The sequence below is a fragment of the Atta cephalotes genome (genome assembly GCF_000143395.1).
Source record: "Atta cephalotes unplaced genomic scaffold scaffold00019, whole genome shotgun sequence".
NCBI lineage: Eukaryota > Metazoa > Arthropoda > Insecta > Hymenoptera > Formicidae > Atta > Atta cephalotes.
This window is the reverse complement of record NW_012130083.1, coordinates 1,985,282-1,997,311: the sequence shown is the minus strand read 5'-3', so window position 1 is coordinate 1,997,311 and position 12,030 is coordinate 1,985,282.

Below are 12,030 nucleotides of genomic sequence, written 5' to 3'. Positions count from 1 at the left end.
CGTAACTTAATTTTACCTTTACTTTACTTATTAGTTAAGTAAACGTAAAAAGTAAAAAATAAAAACTTAAACTTTTACTTTTATTTACTTATTATATATATATATATATATATATATATATATATATATATGTGTGTGTAATAATATTATTGAAAATAAATATAGAATTTCAATTTTCTAAATTAGATATATTATGTGCGAGTATAAATTAGTGTTATTTCAAATTAGTATTAGGTCAACTATTAATCCATTATAAATATTATATATAATAATAGATATTTAGGTATATTATTATACCATTATAAATATGTAAGTAATAAAATATATAAATATATTAATATAATTATTATTATGCTATATTATAATCTCGAAGACTTTCTTGATTGTCATAAATTTAGAAAGATTAGTTCAGCCTTTCCAATCTACTGCAGTTAGATCACCAACCCTTCTCATCCAAATCATTATCATCGAATAGAAATACTTTACAATGAATGTGTTTATTATATATAGACTAACGAGCGAACAAGGATAATGAATTTCGAAAGAGAAATCGCGCGAAAAGCTCAACGGAAAACCATGATGCGACCTCGACATTTAGGGTTCGCGAAATGGCAATCTTGGAGCATTAAATGGAGCGATTCTTTTGCACGCGTTATCAGTGCGGCAATATCGCGACTAGCCCACAGGGTACCATCATTAATATCGCCATTACCTTGTTCCATTCTTGGCTGCTACGAGCGAGCACCAACGAAGAAGTAAGCACGAGTCTCTCATCTCGTATACATACGGCGCAACGTGCCCATTACGATCATTAGCGGCACCGGCTCTCCGTTCTTCGTATGCAACCATACGATCGCATATGATCCACGCAGATCGCACGATCTACACGAGACCACTCGCTGCGTGGCAAAACGAGGAATAATCATTGTACGCCGTCGCGCCATACGTCGCGATACCGTCTGTCTTCCACCTCTTTGTCATGTCACTGGTGACATTCAGTCGTCACCAGGTACATGATCTCCCTCAGAACGACCAAGTCAAACTCATTCCGGTTCACCGACCGCGCGAGCAATTTAACGTAGCGTCTAGGATAATTTTTATATTCAATATTTAATTTTTGCAAAAATGTATTCTCCCGAATATTTAGAATTATAGAAACAACGTTAGCTCTCTTTTGTAACTTCTTATTTTAGAATAAAAAAAACTGTGGAGATTTTCTTTTCGATTTCTAAAGATGCTTTATTTAGAAACTTTTGATTTACATTTAATTTATTATCACCTACGTAAATAAAAAATTACTAAAAGTAAGTAAATAATTTAGAAAGCAGTACACACACACACACACACACATATATATATATATTGATACAGTGAGACTAAAAATTCTCATAATAATGGAATAGTGTAAAATATAAGATTTTATTTCTTGTAGTTTTTCTCATTTATATTACATGAAATCTGAGATCTACAAAAGTATGTATGGAATTTATTAACCACATCCAATTAACTTAAGGTTAGTGCATTTCAATCTGAGAAAGTTAAGAAGTCCAGTCTTAGTTAGAAAATTCGTTTTCTTTTTTTGTAGTTATTATAACGGGCTGAATCTTAGGTTGAAGTCAACGATCGTATAATTCCATCGATATTTTCATTAAGCTATATGATATAAATAAGTTTATATCTTCGAGGCGGTCACGCTATCGAATTAATAGTATACGAAAAAAATGTAGATAACGAGGAACGATCATGGAAAAGAAGCGACCGCGGATTCTGTTGCCTGAAGGTCATCGATTTCCTTCGCCTCCATGACGACTCGTGGCCAATCGATTATCGCTACGGCTACGTAAGAATGCGGCCAGGAACCGAGTGAACCCAGGAATCCCTTTCTAATCACGCGGACAAGGGCCTACCTACCTCCGGGCTCCTTCGTTTTTGCTCGCCTTCTGCCAGGATTCTCAAGGGTTATTCCGTAACGCACGTTAGTTTCGACGCTGTCCGCGCTGTTATATGTTTCTACTATCCAGACTCTACATACGAGCGCAGGATCAGGTTCTTTGATATTTCTACCGTATGAGATTTAGTTTCCAAAACGCAGTAATAGGGTAGCTTCAACGAATTTGATACTCTTGAAATTTGTCTATTTTAATTCTTAATTGATCGTAAAATAAAATCTTATGCTAAAATACAGATATTTTGTAAAAATATAGTTGTAAAAATATTTCTTAAATTTTATTATATTCGTAATATATTATATACACTTTTTGCTTTTTCTGTTATTAAAGCAAGTTTTATTTTCTTCTCATATTAATGTTTAATAAACAAAATTAATTTAACATAATTATATGTACTAAAATAAAGTAATTAAAATTGTTTAATAAAAAACTAATATTCTCAGCTAATCTGAAATTAATAAAGCTAATCTTATTAAATTAGAGAGAAAGACTAGTTCTGTTAAGTTGTATGTTATATCAAGAATATAATTTAAATTTAATCAAAACTACTGTTTACATATTTTAACATTTCAGAAATATATGCATAAGATTTGAATGTTTAATTACAAATATATAATTTTTTAAAGAATATAACTATAATGTAATGTAAAAATTGTTGTCTCCATCGATTATACAAAGAATATGAAGTTAGCACATTATAACATGTTACCTACATTACGAGAGCCTCAAAAAAGGCTTTGTAACAAGCCAGTTATAACATTAAAGCTAAGATCAATTAGATGATCAACTGTTTCATATACGGAGGAAGCACCAACCAACAAACAAATTAATCTTCACACCCTTGTAAACTACAGACTGGCGCGTCATTAATTAGCCGTGAGCAGCTCGTGAGATCGAAGCGAGAAGAAGGAATATGATCTACCTTGGAGATTCCATTTCCTCCGACGATTTATCGATCTCGCTTTCTTTCTCGTCATCCTTGTCAGCCCTCGGAACTTCTTGACTTCCGTATCCTACCCTTTATCTCCCCCTTCTATTTGCGCAAGAGCGTATATTGCCGTGTTTTAAGGACATGAAGTCGTCGAGCATAATTATTATTATGCACAATAATCGTCTCAATAAAAGAACTAAGAAGTGTAATTATATTATTTTTTTCTTGGCAACTACGTTTCTTTTACATTTACAAATGTGACACATATATATTAATATATATAATATTTTAATATTGTAAAATATAATATTACAATAATAAAAGTAAATTTAGAAATATTCTAAATCTCTAAATTTAATTTTTTTTTAACAACAATAACAGTTTCACCATTCATTTTTTATAAATTATGTAATAATTTAAATTAAAATTTTTTTAGATATTAAAAATATGAATCTGAAACTCTTACTTTGCTTAAAGTTGCTATAATTTCTTCATCATTTTTACCTTCGAAATCGAATATCAAATGGCAGTATTCTTTCTAGATAAAAACTGATACTTTGAGGCAGCCATACCGGTGATGGGATACACCGCAAATATCGGTCGCGGTCTGTATTTTTCGTGCGGTCATTTACGCACCGCGAGAATGAAGTCGGGCGTGATCGCGTAACCACAAAGTAGCTTAGCGCTCTACCGCGCGGTAGCACTCTTAAATCGCCGCCGACGACGGGAACCGCGAACACAAACGAACACATATATACATGCCGCGAGAATCGTCGGCGGGATCGCACGGAAGTGTGGTTTGCGCGACACGTGCGTGGCTACCGTAAAAATCACATAAAACGATCAGCAGAAGCGGTAACGAGTGACGGTAACCTACCGTTTGTTCTCGACTCGTTCATTCGAGGAAACATCGACAAACGATTGCCGATCCGCGAACACATCGTGAGTTATTTTCTGAAACGTGGAATTTTTACACAATTATGGTATAAATCTTATTACCTTGAATCTTCAGATATTAGAAGACAATTAAAAAATAATATTACTCGAGATCGCACACATTCCTATCCATTATTTCGCTTTTTCCTGGTTATCGTTAATTGCAATTATCAAACTGATTGTATTTAATTATTAAAAGTGTTATCATTTTTGTACATATTTGATTGTAGAATTAAATAACTAAATATACCTCAGATATATAAATAATGAAACATGCGTGTGTAAATTTATTTTCTGATTTTTAAATAATCATTAACTCTTCATCATTGGGAAAATGCTGATCGTATATTGTTTTTATGAGGTAAAATATACGACCCATTAGGCATGAAAGGTTCAAAAAGCGCGACTACGGACCATTCAGGCGTGTTCGCGGCGATAAACTCATTGTAACGCAGTAGAAAAACTGTTTGGTGCGAGATTTCGAGAGCGGATAGGCGTGACGTCGAGCCTTGACTCTCGTGGAAGAGCGTGATATTACGTTTAGTCACACTGCCGCGGTATGATAGCAACGTCGTCTTGAGAGAGAACACGCTTTAATCGCTTCCGTAATTCATCAGGTTTAAAGTATTCGCTCGCCACAGTGAGATATCTTTTAGCTTGATTTCATTCGTCACGTAAGTGTCTCCTGCCAAGACAATTAAATTTTTAAAATATGATTACATACGATCTGACAATATTCAAAAAGTCATAAATTACAATGCATTCGAATTTTCTTATAGTACGAGATAGCAATTTTTTTATATTAGATAGAAGTTTAGTAATTTTTCGTCTCACAAAACATTTGTAACCCAAAACTACGGTTTATCGTCTAATTGCAGCTTAGTGCATGCTTAGGTAATTTATACGATTTTAAAATTATTTATATAGTAAATTCATTACTTTTTTATTTTATTATTTATATTTCAGATTTTGTCTTATCTTTAATTTTTATTATATGCGGAAAATTGTTCAAGTTGTATAAATATAATAAAAATTCTAAAAGTAAAAGTACTTAAAAAATTTTGTGAATAATTCCTAATAATTCAATTTTAAATTGCAAGTTTAGTGTAAGTTACAAATATAGTATATGTTATAAATAATTGTATTAAAACAGGTTTATTTACTTTTTCTATATTCCCCTTTCAAAATATATAATTTTTTATAACACTCATTTCCTCATTAATAATATGAGAAATTATAATACATCATACTATATAATGTCTTTTAATTATCGTAATGATATATTATTATTGCGTACAGAACTGAAGGTGAAAAATAGAGAAACGTAACATTGAAAGCAATCTCATATCGATGAATAGCGAGGTAACATAGCTACTGTGAAGTTTCATCCTACTTTTGATACCAACGGCACCAAGATACACGAGGTACCTAAGGACCCTGCAAGATAAATGCATCCCTAGAGAGTGTCGTCTAACAACACCCGACGTACCCGTAAAAAGTAATATCGCAACGATGCTTGCCGCAAGAAAGTGCTTTTATCGCGGAAAGTTCGTCTCGTTATCTAGCAAAAAGAGCAAAGGAATTTACACGCGAACCCGCTGTTAGCAAGACGATACCGAGCGATCCTTATCTGAGCAAAGTATGGTAAAACAAAAACAAATCACAAATTGCTAATGAATTAATCTTTTTGAAATTGAGAATAGTGAGACTTTATTAGTACTTTGGAAAACATTTATATTTTACATAAACATATATATGTAATTTAAATATTTATAGAATAAATAAGATCTTATATTGAATCACTAATTTTAAAAATAATAAATTAAACATGTAAAATTTAAATTATTTCTTATTATTTTATTACGATTTTTATTATTAACTATTATTTTATTGTATAATTATCTTATTTAGAAATGTATTTAATAAGTGTATATTTTATTATCCCATATTTATTTTATAACGCTTTATTTGCGATAAAATTAGCAATTTAGTTAGGTAATTTACTTAGTATATTGCTTCTATGTCGCAATTGTGATTTTGTTGATTAGGCAAGTAATCAGCGTAACAAGTTCTACATGGTAAGTCCTGCGTCAGGCAGGTGAATCTTTGTCATCAAATTAGGCGAGAAGATCCATCCTCCCGCCAGCAATAATTATTTAGCCATGATCTTAAGAGTAACTGAACGCAACGTCACCTGCGCACCGCCATCTGCTAAATCGCTCTTGTAGTTACTTTCGTGTAACGCATCGCTTAACGGAGTCAAGAAAATGTCGCGGTGTAATATAGCTTGATTACCTTATTAGATAAGAAATTACAAAGTAACATAAAATTTTCATCATAATATCTAAAAGATAATTATTTTAATGTATCTGGCAACGTACTCTTTAAATTCTTTAGAATAAAATCTCACTTTTAAAAAGTGAAAATTCTACCCTTAAAAAAGAGTAGCAAAATTTTCAATCTTTAAGAGTGAGATTTCACTGTTTAGATCGAATTCCAGATTCCAGATTCCACTCCAAAGAATTTAGAAAGTAAGAATCGATAAATAATAAAGCAATTAATTGTTCAATTACATGCAATAATATGAGAAAGTTTATAAGAAAATAAAGGTTTATTATCTTTCTTCTCTTCAGCAATTATCGTTCAATACAAAACGAATATCTCGCAAAAGTGATAAAAAAATGTTTGACAACCTCATTATTCAGCTCAGTGAAAATAAGATGATTTCTCATTAACTAAGTGATCGATCACATCTTGCGGATGAGTTTCCTCCATCTTTAATATTCGTCACGACAATTTTGAAACAATCGCATGCGCGGTCATCGTACCGGAAAAAATATAGAACCTCGCCGCTCCACCTAACGACCTCCAGATTTTTATTGCGTCATTAAACTTCGCCTCGAAAGGTGGCCCGGTCTCTTCAGGAACGCAAACGCGTTCCCTCTTCACGTGTGTGGGAACTGAATTATAGTTAAAAATAATTTCATTTCCGACGACAACAAGATTATATTTTATTGCGCCTCTTTTTATGTCCTCGGATCTTGAGCGGAGTCATTGACACGTTTTTCCAGCTGAGGAATTCCGAATAACTGAGGAATTATCGCGTGCGTCGACTTCGTGGGATTCGCGTAATGTCTCCACGATCACGAGTTACAACAATGAATCTCAAAATAAATTAACTAAAATAACTTTCGTAGAATATTATTTATATAAGCACTTAGCACTTGTGATCTTTTGCAACATGTGATTATGTCGTTAATAAAAAGTTACAGTTTTAAAAATAAGACATTATATTTCTACATTAATATTTGTTAACATGTTATCACTTTAATCCTTCATAATTTCATAAATTAGAAATGATTAAAACAATCCTATATACAATATATATATATTTGAAACTTCAAACGTTAATATTTTTTTTCTGATTCATTTTAGAAATAAATTTATTTCCTCCTTTTCTTTTTTGAGAAATATTTAATTAATATTTATAAAAAAAGAACGCTCTTAAATTCATTCACATTCCATTATTACTTCTACAATACTATGTTAACGATATCAATATATATAATAAATTTAAAAAATTTTCCTATTCATATTCTTATAATTCACACGAGAACATTCTCCATTGTAATATATTATACAATGCACATTTTTTTCGTTACAACGTCGAGTTTTCGACTTCGTTTTGTCGCATCCAATTCCAATACAAGACCGATCGCGAATTCGACTACAACTACAAGCTTGAGCTCGAAGCGGGACAAGTCGGGCCGCGCTGCGAGTCGGTAGATCGGGCGTCTCGTTGGTACCAGCAGGGCCAGACCGAAGCACAGGCCGGACAAAGGTCAGACGGGTCGTTGCACCCGCAGGCAGACAGGGCATATCTCTGCGATACTCTGCCACAGCTTGCATCGCCTTGCCGTTGCCTTGCCTTGTCTTACTATTCGCGAGCCTGCCTGCCAGCCAGCAGCCCTCGGCGATTTGTTGTTTGTTAGCGACGACAATGATACTAGCGAGAAAAAAGCCAGAGGAAAAAAAAGAAAAAAAAAGAAAATGTAGATATCTTATCGATTGTAAAAAGAACACTCCGATATGCATCTTAAAACGCAAAACTTTAGTATCTTACTTACTTTAAATTTTGTGCCTTTGTGTGTTGTGCAAGTTTTAAGTAAAAATGTAAAAATGAATTATCTTGGGTTATTTGATTCAATCTAGATCAAACATATGTATGAGTCTCCTTCCTATTCTTATTCTTTTTATGCTTCTTTTGTTATCTTTTGTGCTTCTACATTTTTTCAAATATTCATTATATTAACAGTCAAATTTATGTATTTATGTATTATTCTTATAGATCACATTATGTATGAATAGATATATGTATAACATAAAAATGTATGTCCACAATGTATCGAGTTCGGAGTTCGAACAATGCGAGTTCCGCTAAGCCCAAGTATAACTGTTTAATAGATTAGTCATCCTTGCGAATCTATTAAAAGTTTTACTAACTATTCCAATTAAGTAACATCATCTAAAAAATTTTTAGAAAATATTCGAAAATGTTTAATTTTTAATTATTAATCAATTCAAATTTATTATATTGATATAATATTATTTGTGGTTATCTATTTTTCATTTTAAGATTTTTATTTTAAGATTTCTTGAACTGGAAAATCAAAAGCAGATAGTAGTAAAGTGATCGGATATTGAAATTAATAAAACTGAAAATGTTGCTGATGTTAATAAATTTTGAAAAAATTATCAAGTTCTTTAAATACTTCCTTTAATATCTTATCGAAAAATAATAATTCATACTTTAAGTGCGATGTATGTGCGATAAGAACATTTTCTCCTTCTAGGCGTACAGCATCATTTGCGCAAATATTTTAAAACTCATAGGAATTATCTCGACATCAATAAAGCCGTGGCGGACTTTATTACCAGGTCTCATTAGAACAACGTCGTTCGAAGAGCCCAGTTCGCAACCGAATAGGACGAATACACGTGAGAATGAACATACGGAGATGAAAATTCATTCGGCGGATCGAGCGCATTTCCATGCTAATTGGGGCACTTACAGTTATAGAATCGATAAAGACGGGCTGCGAGGGTCACACTCGTTGATCCAATGTACATCGGCCTCGCGAAACGGGCACGCACATAAGATACGCACAGTTCTTACTTCGAAACAGTCAATGATACTTTATATCGTCGTCACAGTGTCCGACGACGCCGCGCTGCTAATCACTGCAATGAGAGGCAACGTCGAACACCCAAGCGAAGACGCGGCTGTCCGGCAAAAACACGTTTTCATTAGACGGCCTATTACTCGAGTCCACTGCTGCTTTCCTCGTGCCAATCTCATGACAACGACGACAGCGATAAAACGAAACGAACGAATCGGAAATGCCAAACGACGACAGGCATCGTAAATCGAGAATCATCGCATTATATGATATGAAATCCGAAAGATAATGAATAAGACAAATGGAACACCAGTCTGTATGATGTTACAACCCTTCCACTTTTAGAATTAACTTATTTCAAAAGTAATACCAAATTATGCCAGATTTGTGCTAAAATATCGAATAAAATATCAAAATCGTTGTATGAAAAATGCTTAATCCTTTCGCAACAACTTTATATAAAAATTACTCATCTAATATTTACAAAAATGAATTGTATGTTGCATTTTATTATACTATTCTAATACATACAAAACATTCATATTTTATATAGATTTAATTGTATTTATGATATTAAAGGCAAAAGACAACGACAAAATAATGCAATGCAGTCTCGAATCTCTTTTAATGAAGATCTAATGTCGCCTAAAGATAATTACAAAGCAATATTATATTGATATAAAAACATTCTATTTTTTTTATATAATATTAGAATTATAAAAATAATGATTTTTAAATATCAACACAACATAACATAAAATGTCAAAAAAAGTGATAGTGGAAATACATGTTGGATCTCCAAATGAGCGTTATTCGCAGCGGAGAATCATCCGCGATTAATTCGATTAAATCAACATGGTGGTTAACACGTGATAGGACGTACGGCCTGTTTAACGCGTCCCGATAAAGTCACCGACGTGATTCGCCACCCAAGAGTAGTCGATACTCTCCGGTAACGGCGAGTTAACAACGAACGAGAGTCCCACTACGACAAATCGAGTTCTATCCCGGAAAAAAAAAGAGGAAGACAGAAAGAATGGTGACATTCTTTCGATTCTGAAAATATTCCAATTAAAGAGAGAAATGAATAAAAAGTAAAATAAAATAAGTAAAATAAACAAAATAAAATAAGAAGATAATAGATTTCATCAAATCAATTATCGGATATCATTAAAGGAATGTCAATTAATAAATAAAATTCGGATAAATACATAAATAAAAACAAATTTCTAGATATAAGACATCTTCATACTTCAGCAGTATTATAAGAAATATATAAATATCTAATAATTATGAAGCTAATATATTAATATGTATGTACGTTATTATGCTATACAGAATAATTTTAGAAAAATCAGATTCATGCAAATTAAATAATAAATTTTATGAATTAAGAAGAAGCTGTCATACAGAATTTTCCCGCCTGAAACAAATTTAGCCTAAATTACATTAAAAGAAATCATAATTAAGGTATCGATATCTCAATGAATCTGTAAATGTATAAACGTTCGTCTTAATTTTTCAAAATTTTCATATTATTTTAATAAAATAATAAGAGAAACCTATTCTGATCCTATAATTTCTCATTTTTGCAAATTCTTCTACTTTCACCACCAAAACCTACTTCTATTTTCTTTTTGCAAGAGGATTCACAGATAAGGCCGAGACGAATGATGAAGGGAAGAGTAAAACGCAGGGCAGGCCGTAGGTAAAAGCACATCGACGGTGGTTCTCTCTCGGGTCCCGAAGGCACGAGCCTCAGTAACAAAGGGCGATCTTATCTGGCGCACGGATCAAAACCAGAATATGGTCCCGGCATAGCGAACATATCCGACATACCGCGATGCTATATCGCCCGTCCGTCGTCCTGTCGTTGCGCGCGTGCACGCTGCGCACTCGTGTAGGCATATAGATACACGCGTGTGTCACGCCGAAGCTTTCCCCGTATAGCACACGATCGCAGCCGCTCAGATACGATAGAGCATAATTCCATTGTACTCTCTTTCGAACCCCAAAGGCGAACGCACGATCGTACTTTTCTCTCCTTCCATTGTCGATTAGAGCACGCGATTTGAACGAGCAGCATGAACAACATTCGAGTATCGACTACGAATGTCCATTGATATTCTGATAGTAGAAAGTTATACTTCTATTCCAACATTTTCATCTAGACATAAAATATTTATTAGCAAGTATCAGCTAGGAATAATCATAGATGTTGTGATATCAAGCTACTTTATTATTTGCAATACTCGATAAATAATATCTATTATTTCTGCTAATATATACATATATATATATATATATATATATATATATATATATATATATAATCTTTTGAGAAGTTATTTAAAATAAAATAATAATAAATATAAAATTTGTTTACTTGATAATATTTGTAGAATAAATTATTTATAGTGCTTTTTAAACACGAACATTCTGAGTTTGATTCGCACGGGATTTAATCATGGATCATTTAATTACACAATGTTAAGACCAAGATTTCAGGAGAATTCATCTGATTGGCGTAGAATAATCTGCCGCATCAAATAGATGATGGAAATGATGATTGTCAGTGAAATGGCTTCTTGGTTAGTAACCGTAATCATAATTACAGTCTTGCGTATAGACGTCCTATTAGTAAAGCGTGGGAAGACTTCTTGATAAGCACATATCTTTACTAATAACGGTCGGAATCATAGTCGGCAAAAAGCAGAAACACGGTTACTAAGCAAGCAACTGGCCGCTCCCGGTATATTCTCGCTCTCGCACCAGCGCGACCTGACAAGGAAGGGAACACGACCGCCGCACACAGCGGGAACAGCAAATTAGCGGAAAGCACTGGGTCACATCTGGACGGGACGAGCCCCAATCCATGTCTCGTGATTTACTACCGCGCGCACGTTCGAACGAGGTATGGACTTCATTACTAAATTACACGTCGTGCCAGCCACTGACGGATCAATTTTTATCCCACGATCCTCTCTCTCTCTCTCTCTCTCTCTCTCTCTCTCTCTCTCTCTCTCTCTCTCTC